Here is a 17,515-nt window from a genome sequence, read left to right on the forward strand (position 1 = left end):
TTGTTTAGAAAGCTAAGCTTTAAACGCTCTGTTTCTTTTGATCTTGCGCCCAGTGGCTGTGTATATGCTTATAAATGAAAAGTCCATTGCATATTGTTATGCACTACAAAAAATGGTTCAAATGGCTCTGAGCACTATGGGACTTAACATCTGTGGTCATCAGTCCCCTAGAACTTAGAACTACTTAAACCTAACTAACCTAAGGACATCACACACATCCATGCCCGCGGCAGGATTCGAACCTGCGACCGTAGCAGTCGCGCGGTTCCGGACTGAGCGCCTAGAACCGCGAGACTATGCACTACACTTTCAGCGCTTGCCCTTGAAACTTGTCAACGTAAGTTGCATTCTGTGCCGTCGGCAAGGGTACGAATTGCCACCTAAATCGTTTTATTCTCCCGTTCGAATGATTGTAACAGCGAAAATGCAGATAAAACGCCTTCTGCACCAACCAAAAAATTTTGCTGTTCAATATCCGTCGACAACTTACATTGTATTGTTGTTTCTGTAGCCGTAAGCTTTATTATAGAAACTATATTTAATAAGTAATCGATGTAATAGTGTATTTATTTCTGACTGTGTGTAACTGATTGTAGTCATAATAAAAATATTATAAATTGCTGGGTAATAGCCAAGGGAACTTTATTTTATGTATCGATAGCAACGTCGAAATGGTAGTAGCTGTACCGTTGTTTAGCAGCTTGAAGGGGCGCTCCTGTAGACTCGGTGTGCAGCTATGCTCGCGCCAAAGTAGACGCGCCTCATTCGTGACTCGCGAGTGTGGAGTGCACGGCAGGAGTGGACAGGCGGAGTAAGCTGCAATTCCAACTGTTGCCTTGCCTGTCCCATAATTATCCGTGGCTCTGGAGACGACTCGGAGTTCTTCTTATCGAACAGCCGGACTACATTCTTCGTCGTCCCCACAGCTACAACATCGTAAGACTGTTAAGTGAGAAACTATGAACTTACGTACGCATCACCTAGCAACATTTCTTTCACAAAATATGGCTAACCTGAATAATAACCAGAAATACTTCAAGCTTGTAGGGCACATTTGTTGTCATTGCCCTCAGACACCAAGCGGGGTCCCTTTGCTTTCCATCACCGAGTGTCGTAAGAATATGAAAATTGATTAACTATTTACTGCCAGTCTTGTGTGTTTGCCAATGATCAGTTTCAGTCTAAATTTTCTGCCTCAGTAACTGTTCATTCTTGTGTTGCATGTCAGTAACATTTCACTGGAAAAACTAATAACTAAAGATACAGCAAAACTTAAGAGTGCGTAATTTCATTTACTCTGTATTTAGATTAGCGAGTGACTTCTGCTGGCTTGGTATGTTTTTTATTGTTGTTATTTTAAAAGCAAAATCATTTGCTCAATTGCTTAAAGTAAATTCAGTTCAATCTTTCAATAATCAGAAGTAAATTGCTTGCCTCTTTCTAAATTTTGCGTTACGTTACAGTGAGGTTACTGAAAGTATTTTTTTTTTTTTTTATGTAACAGAGTTTAAGTTAAGCCAGTCATTCATTTAACCTCTAACTCCATTTAATATTACCTTCAAAAGTTAGTATTTCAGAATAAGTAACTGCAAACTCAGTGCGCTCTGATTCATTTATTTTCTCGTGAACTGTTGTACAGTGGAAAAGCGTGACAAGATTCTGTTGCCACGCCAGTGACTATTTGCTTAAATTACTTTGCCATTACCTTTTTAAGATTCTGGAGATTCAGTGCCGTAGCGGGCTGGCGACCGTTTAGATAATCAGTGTTTTCTTTGTATTATCGGTGATTTTTGTAGTAAATATTACGTGGTACCCTTACCCCCATCCCCCTCTCCACCTGTGTGGTTCGTAGGCGATTGCACTGTATTCGAGCCATTTCAAAATTATCATTAGTATTTAGCTTAAGTTTAGAATAGATTCTTCTTTCAGAAGAGTTAGTTGTACCCTTTCCTCCAACTAACCGGCGTTATTTTCCTTCGGTAACGATGGCCTTACTCACTGCAAAATTTCATTAGGCATACGCCATCATGGTCAGTTATATCGCAAGCCAGTGGGCCGATTAGGAAGGGGGAGGTCACAGGATCGTTCATGACAAATCGAGCCACAAATCAGAAAGAACAAGGACAATACCCGAAACGGAAGAATATTTGCAAGTGAAGTAAGCACAGCGATGCCATGTTTCCTTTGGAAATGCACGTGCAGAAGATTATGTCTCGGATCTTTTGCAGTTTGTATTTCAACTAATCAAAACCCAATATCGTATAGACCATGGGTTTAACGTTAACGAAATAAATAGCGGAAATTGTAGGTGATACACTATGAACATCTTGATCGCCAGCTACCAAACTCTGGGACAGGTTGATTAAAATTTTATTCTTATGGGACATTATTTTCGATTATTTTCAGTGTTTAAAACAGAAAAAAGCCATTACTACAGCTGAATAATGATGTGAGTACGTGAAGGTTATCAGGTGTGTCCAACGATACTGGAAGTTCTCGAGTGGCGATCGGAACACTACCATTGAAGGACGTGTACTGGCAGTTTATCGCCGTCTTTTAGGCTTTGAGAAAGGTAAAATAATGGAATGAGGAACATAGGAATCAACAGATCACACTGTTGTAGTGCAATGACTGTGGAAGGAGCGATGACGAAATGACGTCAGGACAACAGTGTGGGAAGAGGCTTAGGCACTGTTTCTTCAGTCGAACTACGTCACGAAAGGATCGCAGAATTGTTAACCTGGCTTGACGGACGATAAACGATAAACTAAGGTAGAGGCTATAGGCTAAACGCGACCATAAACCGTTGGAAACAGGTTACTGCAAACTGGGTTCAGATTCCACGCTGCCAAGCGTTGTTTACCGTGACACAGTGGCGCCGACTTAGGGGTGGGGGGGGGGGCAAGGTACTTTGTGCCCCCCCCCCCCCAATAGTTAAAAGTAGGGGCCTGCCCCCCTCCCCCCAATATTCAAACATGCATTTCTCACCGCTCTCCCCCTTCCTTATCCTTTACTCGGAAATTTGTTAATACTTGCGCATACATTTTTGCATAATAGTATGTAATGATTATGTAGGAAAAAAATACCGATTTTACGAGCTATAGCGTATTCATTTCTGCTACTCCTCCAACCTCTGCATATGACGAACTGTCGTGACAGGGTTTGTCCCCTACATCTGTACTATTCGCACACTTTTACTGTACGGAGGTATGCGGGGAACGAACGCTCACCATGAGCCCGCAGCGCTTTGGCTCCACTTCCTCCCACAGCAGCCTGCTGGCAGCTTGTAAAAGAAACTAATCAGCAATAGTGACACCGAATTTGATGGCGATCGCTAGATGGACTAGGTAACGTTAAAGACTCTTCATTCATTTTCGTTAATTCTATTGACAATCACTAGGTACAACACCACACAAATCATCACCGGCTCCAGGGATTTTGCCGCCCCGCGCGAACATGTCAATTTTTCCCACAATATATTTCATACATGACGCCTTATTTTCACATATCACACTCATTCTTCTCTTTGTTGTGAATATGTCTTTGAGATCAAAGCAGCAGTCAGTGACACGTTTACAGTGCAATACATTTTAAGCCATTTTTGTTGGAGGAAACGCTTCTTTCGTAAATCGGAGCACACTGTTTCTGTACCATAGATAATTTTCAGTACGACTCTTGATTTTGCGAATAATTTGTATTTACAATTTGTTCTCACATTCCTTCATTTACGCAAGATGAATTGGCCGCCCTGGGCGATGGCACGGTTCGCCCCTCCCCCTCCCTAGAGCTGGCCCTGACAATAATCAACAGTATTGTTACATGGCTAATTCTTGTTAGGCGCACAGTACTATTACACAGGCCGCAGCTAATGTTGGCAGCGAACGTAAATATTCCGGAGCTGGGTATCGCCAGTGGTCAGTTAGTCTTACTGTGATTCAGTTCAGCTGTTAATCTTTCGTCCCTTACTGTCCAATTCAAAATGGACAATTTTATAATCTACATCTACATCTATACTCCGCGAGCCACCTTACGGTGTGTGGCGGAGGGTACTTATTGTACCACTATCTGATCCCCCCTTCCCTGTTCCATTCACGAATTGTGCCTGGGAAGAACGACTGCTTGTAAGTCTCCGTATTTGCTCTAATTTCTCGGATCTTTTCGTTGTGATCATTACGCGAGATATATGTGGGCGGTAGTAATATGTTGCCCATCTCTTCCCGGAATGTGCTCTCTCGTAATTTCGATAATAAACCTCTCCGTATTGCGTAACGCCTTTCTTGAAGTGTCCGCCACTGGAGCTTGTTCAGCATCTCCGTAACGCTCTCGCGCTGACTAAATGTCCCCATGACGAATCGCGCTGCTTTTCGCTGGATCATGTCTATCTCTTCTATTAATCCAACCTGGTAAGGGTCCCATACTGATGAGCAATACTCAAGAATCGGACGAACAAGCGTTTTGTAAGCTACTTCTTTCGTCGATGAGTCACATTTTCTTAGAATTCTTCCTATGAATCTCAACCTGGCGCCTGCTTTTCCCACTATTTGTTTTATGTGATCATTCCACTTCAGATCGCTCCGGATAGTAACTCCTAAGTATTTTACGGTCGTTACCCTTCCAATGATTTACCACCTATGGCATAATCGTACTGGAATGGATTTCTGCCCCTATGTATGCGCATTATATTACATTTATCTACGTTTAGGGAAAGCTGCCAGCTGTCGCACAATGCATTAATCCTCTGCAGGTCCTCCTGGAGTACGTACGAGTCTTCTGATGTTGCTACTTTCTTGTAGACAACCGTGTCATCTGCAAATAGCCTCACGGAGCTACCGATGTTGTCAACTAAGTCATTTATGTATATTGTAAACAATAAAGGTCCTATCACGCTTCCCTGCGGTACTCCCGAAATTACCTCTACATCTGCAGATTTTGAACCGTTAAGAATGACATGTTGTGTTCTTTCTTCTAGGAAATCCTGAATCCAATCACAAACCTGGTCCGATATTCCGTAAGCTCGTATTTTTTTCACTAAACGTAAGTGCGGAACCGTATCAAATGCCTTCCTGAAGTCCAGGAATACGGCATCAATCTGCTCGCCAGTGTCTACGGCACTGTGAATTTCTTGGGCAAATAGGGCGAGCTGAGTTTCACATGATCTCTGCTTGCGGAATCCATGTTGGTTATGATGAAGGAGATTTGTATTATCTAAGAACGTCATAATACGTGAACACAAAACATGTTCCATTATTCTACAACAGATTGACGTAAGCGAAATAGGCCTATAATTATTCGCATCTGATTTATGACCCTTCTTGAAAATGGGAACGACCTGCGCTTTCTTCCAGTCGCTAGGTACTTTACGTTCTTCCAGCGATCTACGATAAATTGCTGATAGAAAGGGGGCAAGTTCTTTAGCATAATCACTGTAGAATCTTAAGGGTATCTCGTCTGGTCCGGATGCTTTTCCGCTACTAAGTGATAGCAGTTGTTTTTCAATTCCGATATCGTTTATTTCAATATTTTCCATTTTGGCGTCCGTGCGACGGCTGAAGTCAGGGACCGTGTTACGATTTTCCGCAGTGAAACAGTTTCGGAACACTGAATTCAGTATTTCTGCCTTTCTTCGGTCGTCCTCTGTTTCGGTGCCATCGTGGTCAACGAGTGACTGAATAGGGGATTTAGATCCGCTTACCGATTTTACATATGACCAAAACTTTTTAGGGTTCTTGTTTAGATTGTTTGCCAATGTTTTATGTTCGAATTCGTTGAATGCTTCTCTCATTGCTCTCTTTACGCTCTTTTTCGCTTCGTTCAGCTTTTCCTTATCAGCTATGATTCGACTACTCTTAAACCTATGATGAAGCTTTCTTTGTTTCCGTAGTACCTTTCGTACATGATTGTTATACCACGGTGGATCTTTCCCCTCGCTTTGGACCTTAGTCGGTAAGAACTTATCTAAGGCGTACTGGACGATGTTTCTGAATTTTTTCCATTTTTGTTCCACATCCTCTTCCTCAGAAATGAACGTTTGATGGTGGTCACTCAGATATTCTGCGATTTGTGCCCTATCACTCTTGTTAAGCAAGTATATTTTCCTTCCTTTCTTGGCATTTCTTATTACACTTGTAGTCATTGATGCAACCACTGACTTATGATCACTGATACCCTCTTCTACATTCACGGAGTCGAAAAGTTCCGGTCTATTTGTTGCTATGAGGTCTAAAACGTTAGCTTGACGAGTTGATTCTCTAACTATCTGCTCGAAGTAATTCTCGGACAAGGCAGTCAGGATAATGTCACAAGAGTCTCTGTCCCTGGCTCCAGTTCTGATTGTGTGACTATCCTATTCTATACCTGGTAGATTGAAGTCTCCCCCTATTACAATAGTATGATCACGAAACTTCTTCACGACGTTCTGCAGGTTCTCTCTGAGGCGCTCAACTGCTACGGTTGCTGATGCAGGTGGTCTATAGAAGCATCCGACTATCATATCTGACCCACCTTTGATACTTAACTTAACCCAGATTATTTCACATTCGCATTCGCTAATAACTTCACTGGATATTATTGAATTCTTTACTGCTATAAATACTCCTCCACCATTGGCGTTTATCCTATCCTTGCGGTATATATTCCATTCTGTGTCTAGGATTTCGTTACTGTTCACTTCCGGTTTTAACCAACTTTCCGTTCCTAATACTATATGCGCACTATTTCCTTCAATAAGAGATACTAATTCAGGAACCTTGCCCTGGATACTCCTGCAGTTTACCAATATTACGTTAACTTTTCCTGTTCCTGTTTTCCTGTTTTAGGAAGAAATGTGACAATGTGGCCAAGTGTTAGCGATGGTGAAGCTAAACCCAGTGTTAGTGGTGCAGTGTGTAACAACAAAGACACAGACAGTGACGGAACTGTGGCGGTGACAAAAAACACTGTTCCCGGAAAAAAACAACGCTGTTATCAGCCTTCTTGGAAACAGCAATTTGCATGAATCAATTAGAATAAGGTAAAAGCTGTTATTTTTTGCAAAATTTGCCGACAGATTTTTGAAGAAAATCGTTTTCAGTTTTCTCACAAAATGGAAAAAACTCTAATGGAAACTGGTTTTTCGAACTGGAAGAAAGGGGTGGAAAAGTTGAAGCGCACGAAGCATCGGGCTGCCACAGAGAAGCTGTACTGAAACTCAAATCCTTAAAATCGAATGTCAATGTATTTAGCCAGATTTCCAAAGAAAAACTGACACAAATGAAAGAAAACCGAGCTTGTTTACTAAAAATCATTTCTTCCCTTCGTTATTTAGCAGTGCAGGGGCTTGCAATACGTGGGCATACTGATGAAACAAGTAACTTTGACACTTTATTACGCCTTCGATGTGAAGATAACCAGCTACTTTTAATACGGCTACAGCGCAAAACTTACAAATGGACATCCCATGATGTGCAAAACGAAATTTTGGCCATTTTAAGTCATACACTTCTTAGAAAATTATTGGAGGATATCAAGAGTGCAGAGTATTTTGCAATAATAGCAGACGAAACAACAGACATAGCCATCAAAGAGCAATTTAGTATCTGCATAAGATTGTTGATGCTTCGCTAGAGATAGAAGAACATTTTTTAGGGCTATACTCAATACAAAGTACCACAGCTAAGGCTCTGTTTGATATTATTATCGACATTTTAAGACGATTTGATTTGCCTACATGTTAATTGTAGGGACCAATGCTTTGACGGTTCAGCTAACATTGCCGGATTATATAATGGCGTCCAGGCAAAGTTTATGGAAATGGAGAAGAGAGCTATGTTTGTGCACTGCCTTGCACACTGTTTAAATCTAACACTACAAGACACTTTGAAAGCAGTTCCAGAATGTCGAAATGCATTGAATGTTATGAAGGACTTAATACATTTTGTGAGAGATTCACTTAAAAGATTAGATCTTTTTGCTCACCTGAAGGCAGATGCCTCTACAAATTTGAAACCACTCTGTCCTACAAGGTGGGCCGTAAGATACTTGGCAATGTCTTCCTTTTTGCCCAACTATACAGAACTTCAGGAATTTTTTCTAAATGTTTCAAGAAATGATAATTCAGACACTGGGGCCAAAGCAAACGGCTTTTTGATTAATATGCAGCCATATGATTTCTTTTTCATGTTATCACTTTTGGTAAAATTGTTTGGTCACATTGATACCGTAAACATAGCACTACAGAGGAAATCCCTACACTTAGAGGAGGCCTGGCCGGCCGCGGTGGTCTAGCGGTTCTGGCGCTGCAGTCCGGAACCGCGGGACTGCTACGGTCGCAGGTTCGAATCCTGCCTCGGGCATGGGTGTGTGCGATGTCCTTAGGTTAGTTAGGTTTAAGTAGTTCTAAGTTCTGGGGGACTTATGACCTCAGCAGTTGAGTCCCATAGTGCTCAGAGCCATTTGAACCATTTGAACTTAGAGGAGGCCAATAAGATGATTTCCACTCTTGTAACTTCTATTGAATTTATGAGAAACAATTTTGAATCATTCTGGGGTGAAGTAACTTCAAAATGGTAAGATATGGATGTTGATTCCCCAAAACTACCCCGTAGATGAGAAGTCCCTAAGAAATACGATGACTCCATCAATCCACCTGTAGAAACATTCGCTGAAGTATATGACAAATATAGAAGATTGTATTATGAAACAATGGATACAGCTTCTTGGAGTCAGGGTTCAAAACTCAGTCATTCATGCTTGTAAATGAAATTGAACAATTTCTTCTTGGTGATAACAAACATTCATTCGATATTTTATCTTTCTACGCATCAGATATAAAAAAAGAACTCTTGCTTCTCAAACGAAGCATGTTTCACGAGATTATCCAAATTAGTGATTCTGCGAATATTAGTTCGTTGGATGACATAGTGAAATACCTAAAACAGGAAAACCACCTGTTTGACCGACTGCCTGGACTAGTGAAATTCATACGTGTAGTGCTGACGATTCCGGTAACGTCCTACATCTACATCTACATCTACATTTATACTCCGCAAGCCACCCAACGGTGTGAGGCGGAGGGCACTTTACGTGCCACTGTCATTACCTCCCTTTCCTGTTCCAGTCGCGTATGGTTCGCGGGAAGAACGACTGTCTGAAAGCCTCCGTGCGTGCTCTAATCTCTCTGAGCGATCGTTTTCTTGTCTGCGGAGGGTGAAAACGTATCTTTGTTCTATAATAAGGCAGGATCGTCTTAATGCCATCGCCATTCTCAACGCCCATAGAGATGAATCGATAAAACTCGACCTTGATGCCATATGTGACGAGTTCATATGCAGGAATGATCTGAGGAGGAGTACATTTGCCATCAAAAATTAAGGTATGTTTCTTCAACTTTATTTATGTATTTGTTTTGTACCACTACTGACCTATACTCCGACTGAAATGACATTGTGATGGACGTTTCAGCGAGTCGAGGGGTAGGGGCTAGTCGCTAGCCAATCGTAGTTTGCATGATTTTCAGCTGTTTGCATTTTTCCATTATCCTCACAGTCTTTTTTTTTTGTTTCTTGAAAGTTGTTATGCTGTGAGGGGAATTTCCCAAGAATATGATGTCATAACTCAAAAGGGAAAGTATGCGTGCGTAATACACCTCTCTCCTTCAGCACTTGTGTTGTTCCATGTAATTCTCACTGCATAGGTCATTTTAGATAGTTTAGAATCTAAGAATGTGATGTGGGAATTCCATTTCAGATTGTCTTGTAAGTGAACAAAGCAATTTTGTTTCAGTGACACCTAATTTTTCATTTTCCAAAGAAATATTTGGTATTAATGGATCTTTACTTTTGCTGTGTGTGTAATTGTATGGTGGCGGTTTTTTTCTTTTTTTTAATGGTTAGTCAGTAGCTTATTCCTCACAAATCACTCTGAAATCTTTTCATTTGTGACTTCAGCATACAGCCTAAGAGCCTTTTTATTTCCACCTTCAATCAATACACTGGTGTCATCTGCAGATAGGACTGGTTTGGAGTGTCGAACATGTAGATGGAAACGCAAAGTTTTCTATGTAATGTAGTACCTAATGAAATGATTCTTGCCCCCCTCCCCCCCCCCCCCACCAAATATTTTCAAGTCGGCGCTTCTGCCGTGACACCATATAACAGACAATAGCGACTTGCTGGTGTAGGTATAACTGATGAACTGAATGTTTTCTGTGGTGTTTAGAGATGAGTTTCGCTTCTGTTTGTGCCTTTCAGCCTGACGCCAACGTGTGAAAAGGGGACATGATGAAAGGTGACAGAAAACAGCGGTTCTTGCAACACATACCGATGCAACTGCCGGAATCATGACGTGGAGAGCTACTGGATACGACAACTGCTGAACTGTTGAAATAATGGCGATGGTATTTATTGGATGTGACAGCAGGACTGACTTGGTAATTGTTGAGGGAGGCTGAATGCTCACCGACGTGTGGCCAGAATTGTAAAACCTTTTGGCATACTTTTCAGGAGCACGCTACCAAACGTCATGTTTCAGCAGGATAATACAAGACTGCACACAGTAGTTTGCGCCACAAACGTATTGACTGACCTGTCTCGTCCCAAGAATTGACATCCATAGAGCGTGTTTTGGGTGTGAAGGAACTGCTTATACTTTAATAGCAGTATCCAGCCAACAATCTCCGTGTACTGACACTGCATGTGTTACAGGCATGGCAAGAAATTCCTGAATATGACATTCGGAGGCCGATTGCTTCCACGTCGCAATGAATAAAAGACAGTAATTGGTCCCGTGACTGCCGAAACTCATACCTAAGTTGATGACAAGCACCAATTCCTAATGAAATGAAAATCCTATCTTTTAATACTCAGTATGTGACGAATACCTCCACAGAGTTTGACAAATATCGGAATGGCGAGTCATGGTGTAAAACTTCCAATTCCGTCAGTGAAATCTTAAGTAATTATATGTATTACGATTGCCACAAATAGTGATATTTATGCACTGTAATCAGAAAATGAGTAATTTGCTCCATCACTAGTCACACATTACTTCTGTAGGCTGTATTAGATCAGTATTACGAAAAGGCAGACTGTCTGTCTAACGCTTTCCAGGGGCATCAAAAATTTGATTTTTCAGCGTTTCATATGATTGCTGACTGAATTTAAAATGCTGTCATTATCTACTTATCAATCGGCGTAATATTACTTTAATAGCTTAACTCAGTAAGTCAAGTATTTAACTTAGGGAGATTGTATACCCCATCAGCCCAAAAATTCCGAGACTGGATTAATAAAAAATAGAGAAAATGGTGTCTTAAGGCTTCAGGTGTTCCACACTGTCTGCCCCACTTGTACAATGAGCGGAACGGTCGTACAACCATGCGCTGAAATCTCCCACAACATAAAGAAATGAAAGAAAGTGCATTGATTACTAAATTTTCTCTATTCATGCAGTGCAACTTCAGTATCAGTCATGACGTTTTAATGTATTTATTCTTCACTACTAACATTATTCGTTGCACATTTTGCAGACAGCAACCACATATACCATGGAATATATATATAAAATTATATCATTGTGCGAAACATAGTTGAGGAAATATGACGTCATAAGCAATGAGATGCGTGAAAAACTAGTTTTTCTTAAAACGGGTCGTGAACTACCCACATTATACTCATCCAGTGTTTGGTAACTCTGGGGAGGGGAGGGGAGGAGATGTTAATTATTAACAGACATTGTAAGAAGATGTATGTTACCCTTATAGGAATGGAAGAGAGTGAAAGAAGGACAAACACACCTTGCTTCGTGGGCCAAAGCATCAGACGGAGTTTATCCGCAGACATCAGTTTTTTATTCTGCCATATCCTCAGATGAATATTGCATCAGCTACAGCATCAGAGTTGTCCAAGGATGGCGGCAGAAACGTGAGATGGCAGCCACTTAGCCGGCCCCGAGAACAGTGGTCTTTTCGTGATTTATGCTACACGCTGAGCGATACAAATGGCTGCCTGTTCGTCTGGATTTTATGCACTGTAGAGTACGCTGAGTGCCACATTTTCTTGTCAACTGTAAGCTCGGTACCTTGGGTTAAAACTACTCTTAATGGTGAGTAGGCACAAGGTGCGTTTACCCCGTGCGCCTTGCGGCTAGTCGCAGTGCATCTGTGTTTACTTCACGCACAAACAGAAGTACCTGTGTAGGGCACGACTTTTTCACCACGTGTGCACATGTGTAATTCCACTCGCACCTAGATAGAACCACGTGCGCTATTCCAGTGGTCAACACGACAATTTTGCTAGCAGCAGCTGATGCCACAGTCGGTATATTTTGATAGAAGACGAAATCGTAGAAAGAAGCCGATCTGATGTAGTAAATAATAACTTTTGCATAATGCATTTGTGAGAGTTGTGGAAGAAATACAGTTGCAAGGGGTACTGCGAATAACAATTACTGCAGTCGTGATTTCAATCTCATACTTCATCCTCTTGGGGCATTGATAGCGAAAAAAAAAAAAAAAAGAAAATACAGAGAAACTACGCCAAGAGCGACAAAGTTAGCTCTGATACTTCGGATTCCTGTTGCCGGAGACAATCGCACCAGTTTAATGCTCCAGTTAAAAGCATCTCGTGTATCGAAATACAAAATCATCCCACAAGTTATCCATGTTCTGGTGAAATTCTGGGAAACTACAGGGTGTCCCAAAAAAGATGAACCGATCTGAAACAGAATTATTTATTAGGAAGAAGGGCTTAACACCAAGAAATTGCATACTAAATTACTCAGAAAAGACAGAAGTTTATAAAAATCCATCATAAATGTTCAAAATGTCCTTCATTGGCTGCACAGACGACATCTAGTCGATAGCCGAATTCATCCCAAACTGAGTGTAAGGTGTCTTCTGTCACTGAAGCTACAGCAGCTGATATTCTGGTTTTTAGTTCATCAATGGCTCGAGGTAAGGGAGGAACGTAAACACATTGTTTAACATATCCCCACAGGAAGAAATCACATGGTCAGGGGACCCAGGAGGCCAAGAGTGTAAAGTCTGGTCTCACTGTCCTGTATGCCATATCTATTGTTGATGCACATTGGCACTGAGGAAACCGCACACGTTGTTATGTGAATGCAGTATTGCTCCATCTTGCTGATAGATGAAATTGTGGAGTCAAGTTGTGGGAATAACCTGTACCGTAGCATTGCAAGATATGATTGTGCTGTTACGGTTTCTTCCTCAAAAAAGTAGGGTCCATAAACCTTGCTTTGCGAAACAGCACAAAAAACATTCACTTTTGGCTGATCACGTTCGTGTTCAGTTGTTTCATGAGGATTTTCGAGCCCCCCTATTCGCACGTTATGACGGTGAACCTTACCGCTAATATAGAAAGTTGCCTCATCACTGAATATCAACTGTGGCTTAAGAGAGTTATCTCCCATGTCCTCTAGAATAGCATTGCTAAAGTCCACTCGCTTCACTTTGTCAGTATCTCGAAGAGCTTGTAACAGTTGTAATCGTTATGGTTTGAGAGCTAAACGACGCCGTAACACACGCCACACTGTCATGTGCGGTAACGCAAGTTCTCAGCTAGCACAACGCGTAGACTTGTGTTTTTTTTTTTTTTTCCTTTATTGTATTTCAATTCCCCATTGGGGCGGGCTGGCAGCAGCATATGTGCTGCTCTTCAGCCAAAAGACATAGAACAAACAATAGAAGACATTTAAAAATAACAAAGGAGATATCATGGTGAACATGGATATAAAAAGGGGGAACATCATGGAAGACAACAGACAAAAGGGGGCGACTGTAAAATGGAGATAAAATCCGTAAAAAAGTACTGCTCACAAAACACCACACACTAGGACAATTAAAAGAACACAAGGCGCAGTATGACCAAAGCATAAAAGTATCGACAGATAGTGTAGCACATAACAAAAACTGACAGTAACACTAAGCACAAGGCCAGCACACAATTAAAATCACACCTCGTGACGTACAGGAGAAACAGCACTAGACACAACACTGACGTGGCACACTGACAATGATCAAAACGAAGGATCTGCCAGGTGCAAGGAGATGAGTGAGAAGGGAAGAAGGGAGGGAGGGGAAGAGAGTGGGGAGATGGGTGGGGGGCGCGTGCCAAAGAGGACCAGATAGGGAGGTACATGGGAGGGAAAGAGGCAAGGATGGGATGCAAGGTCACAGGGGGTGGGGGAAGGGGGAAAATCCGCTCTGGGAGAAGGAGGGGACAGGAAAAAGGGGGCCCTGGGGACGGGGGGAACAAGGTCAGAATATAGTTGGAGGGAAGGGTACATGTCACGGCGAAGTTCATCATCCAGGAGGAGGAGGCGCTGGAAGTTGCCCTGATGAAGGAGATGGAGGGTGTGGAGGTGGAGAGAGGAAGGGATACAGTGATAGAGGCGCGACAACAGGTGGGGGATGGAGAGGAAGGAGGAAACCAGAGGGTGGGGGGGATCAAGCCTGCGGACAATGTAAAGGATGTGGAGATTGGAGGAACAGGAGGAGGTGAGGGAAATGGGATGAGTTCATACAGGAGCCGTGAGGGGAAGGAAGGTGGATACGGAAGGCAAGGCGGAGCACATGGCGTTCGAGGATTTGGAGGGCCTGGTAAAAGTGGGTGGGTGTGGAGATCCAGGCAATGTTGGCATAACAGAGGATAGGACAGATGAGGGATTTGTAGGTGTAGAGGATGGTGGAAGGATGCAATCCCCATGTCCGGCCAGACAGGAGTTTCAGGAGGCGGAGGCAGGAATGGGCTTTCTGCTGTATGGTCAGGAGGTGAGGGGTCCAGATGAGGTGACGGTTGAGGGTGAGGCCAAGGTATCTCAGAGTGGGGGTGAGCTGGATGGGACGACAATAAAGGGTAAGGTAGAAATCATGGAGATGGAAGGAGTGGGTGGTATGGCCGGCCCATGATGATTGCCTGGGTGTTGGATGGGTGAATTGCGGGGGCTCCGCTGAAATGCTCGTCGGATTTGTTCCACTGTTTGTTTGGTTACGTCTGGCTGGCCAGGACTTTTGGCTTTACAGAGGCATCCTGTTTGTTCGAACTGTTTATACCACCGTCGAATGTTGTATGGTGATGATGGTTTAGCACGAAATCGAATATGAAACGCCCACTGAACTGCGATCACAGATGAGTACGAATAAATTCAATAACACAATATGCCTTCTGTTGCGCGGACGCCATATTGCGCGAGACTGGCTGCACTCTCCAGGTCAGAGCTCGTAGCGACATCTAGCGGATATTTTCTGAAACTCTAGACAGTGCCGATTACATCTAGCGCTGTTTCAGTTACCTAGTGATATTTGTCTCAATATTATTAGAAGTTAAAATCCGCTCATTCTTTTTGGGCCACCCTGTACTTTCACTTACTACATGCGTAGCGTTTAGTCGATAGTCCAAGTACAGGGTGGGACAAATAAAAGTAGCCCGGACGAGTCGATACGATTGTATGTGAATGTATTGATATAACCACACTGCGTGTACGCCCCTACGCAGTTCACAACGGTTCAGACCATACTCAGTGTGAGTGGAGTAGTGCAAAGGGGACGATGGTACTCACAGTGGAGCAGTGGGCGTTTGTTGAGAGAAGCTACTTGACAGCAAAGTCGTGGAAACGGAGTGGTCAGTTTTTTGCTGGGGAGTTTAATGGTGTCAAAGAGCCAGCAAACAGTGCCATGCAAGTCTTAGTCCGTAAATGCCGTCAGACGGGTCTGTTTCGAAGAAGTCAAAAGACAGTCCAAAACGTGACAGCAGGAAATGTGGCTGCAGTTCACCAGAAAATGCTTCAGGATCCTACCAAAATCAACCCAACGCCTGTCGCAAGTGACCGGCATGTCATGTCGATTATGCGCACGAATACTCCACCAGGACCTGCAGTCTGCTCGCGCTCCCAGCTGGCCACCCAGGTCACCTGATCTGTGACTATGACATTACTTTGCGTGGAGATCTCTCAAGTCAACAGGGTATTACAACAAGCCACATAGTCTTCAAGAACTGCAGTAAAACATTTCGCATGAGATTACAGCAATTCCAGCAGTCCAGCTTCGATCCGCCTTCAGCAACTTGCTGACCAGGACCCAGAAGTGCCAAGAGATGAATGGCGGTCACTTCCATCATCTGATATAGTAATGTTAGTACTGTATTTCCTTTCATCTGCTCTGTTTCTTTGTACCCTGGAACTCTCTTCTCCAGGCCACTTTCATTTGCACCATCCTGCATACGCAAAAATGTGGTTATTTCTGAACAAGCAACAATGCAAAATTGTATGGAAAGGAAGTACATTTCTGTTTACATATAAGCCATTCAAATACCACCAGAGTTGGTATGTGCGTGCGTGTGTGTGTTTGTGTGTGTGTGTGTGTGTGTGGGAGAGTTTTATTTTGTCAAAAGCGTTTAATTAGATTTTTACTTTCTTTTTTGTTTACCTTCACCCTCCAAACTCTAATTGAAGTAGAATATGCAAAAACGTTTGGTGGCTTTGGACAGCAAAGATGATTCTGTATTACCTAAGCAATAGTGCAAGCAGCTGTTTTAATTACGTATACGCATGGCATCGGGGTTGTTTAATCTGTCACATTTTGTGGCTGGCGTCAAGTTATTGAAAATGTTTATTACTATACAATGAACTTCTTTCTGCACCCAAGCAGGTGACTTTTAATCTTTGAGAAGATTATTCTTATTTCTAGTGCTGATACTATGACCTGAGCTTTTAATTTAAAAAAGAGAAATATTATTAGTGAAAAACTTTCCCAGTTCCTCGAATAGGCCTATGCAGAACGACGGTCTTGAGTTCACGCAACAAATAAATCTTAATACAAGCTTCTGGGCTCGGAAAAGTTTAACCTGGCTTGATGAGCTCTCCCAAGTACTGATTCATATGACGTAATGAAATGAAAGTAAGTGAAGTATGCTAGCTTTTTTATTTTTGTACCACCTACACCTGATGGCATCCGCTTTACGAAAAAACAAAATAAATTATTCAGGCGCTTTGACCGTTCTGTGATATACACTACTGGCCATTAGTATTGCTACACCACTAAAATGACATGATACAGACGCGAAATTTAACCGACAGGAAGAAGATGCCGTGATATGCAAACGATTAGCCTTTCAGAGCATTCACACAAGGTTGGCTCCGGTGGCGACACATACAACGTGCTGACATGAGGAAAGTTTCCAACCGATTTCTCATACACAAACAGCAGTTGACCGGCGTTGCCTGCTGAAACGTTGTTGTGATACCTCGTGTAAGGAGGAGAAATGCGTACCATCACGTTTCGACTTGGATAAAGGTCGGACTGTAGCATATCGCGATTGCGGTTTATCGTATCGCGACATTGCTGCTCGCGTTGTTCGAAATCCAATGACTGTTAGCAGTATCACTAGCAGTCGAGATGACAGGCATCTTATCCGCATGGCTGTAACGGATCGTGCAGCCACGTCTCGATTCCTGAGACAACAGATGGGGACGTTTGCAAGACAACAACCATCTGCACGAATAGTTCGACGATGTTTGCAGC

The sequence above is a fragment of the Schistocerca serialis genome, chromosome 5 (assembly GCF_023864345.2).
Source record: "Schistocerca serialis cubense isolate TAMUIC-IGC-003099 chromosome 5, iqSchSeri2.2, whole genome shotgun sequence".
Taxonomy (NCBI): Eukaryota; Metazoa; Arthropoda; class Insecta; order Orthoptera; family Acrididae; genus Schistocerca; species Schistocerca serialis.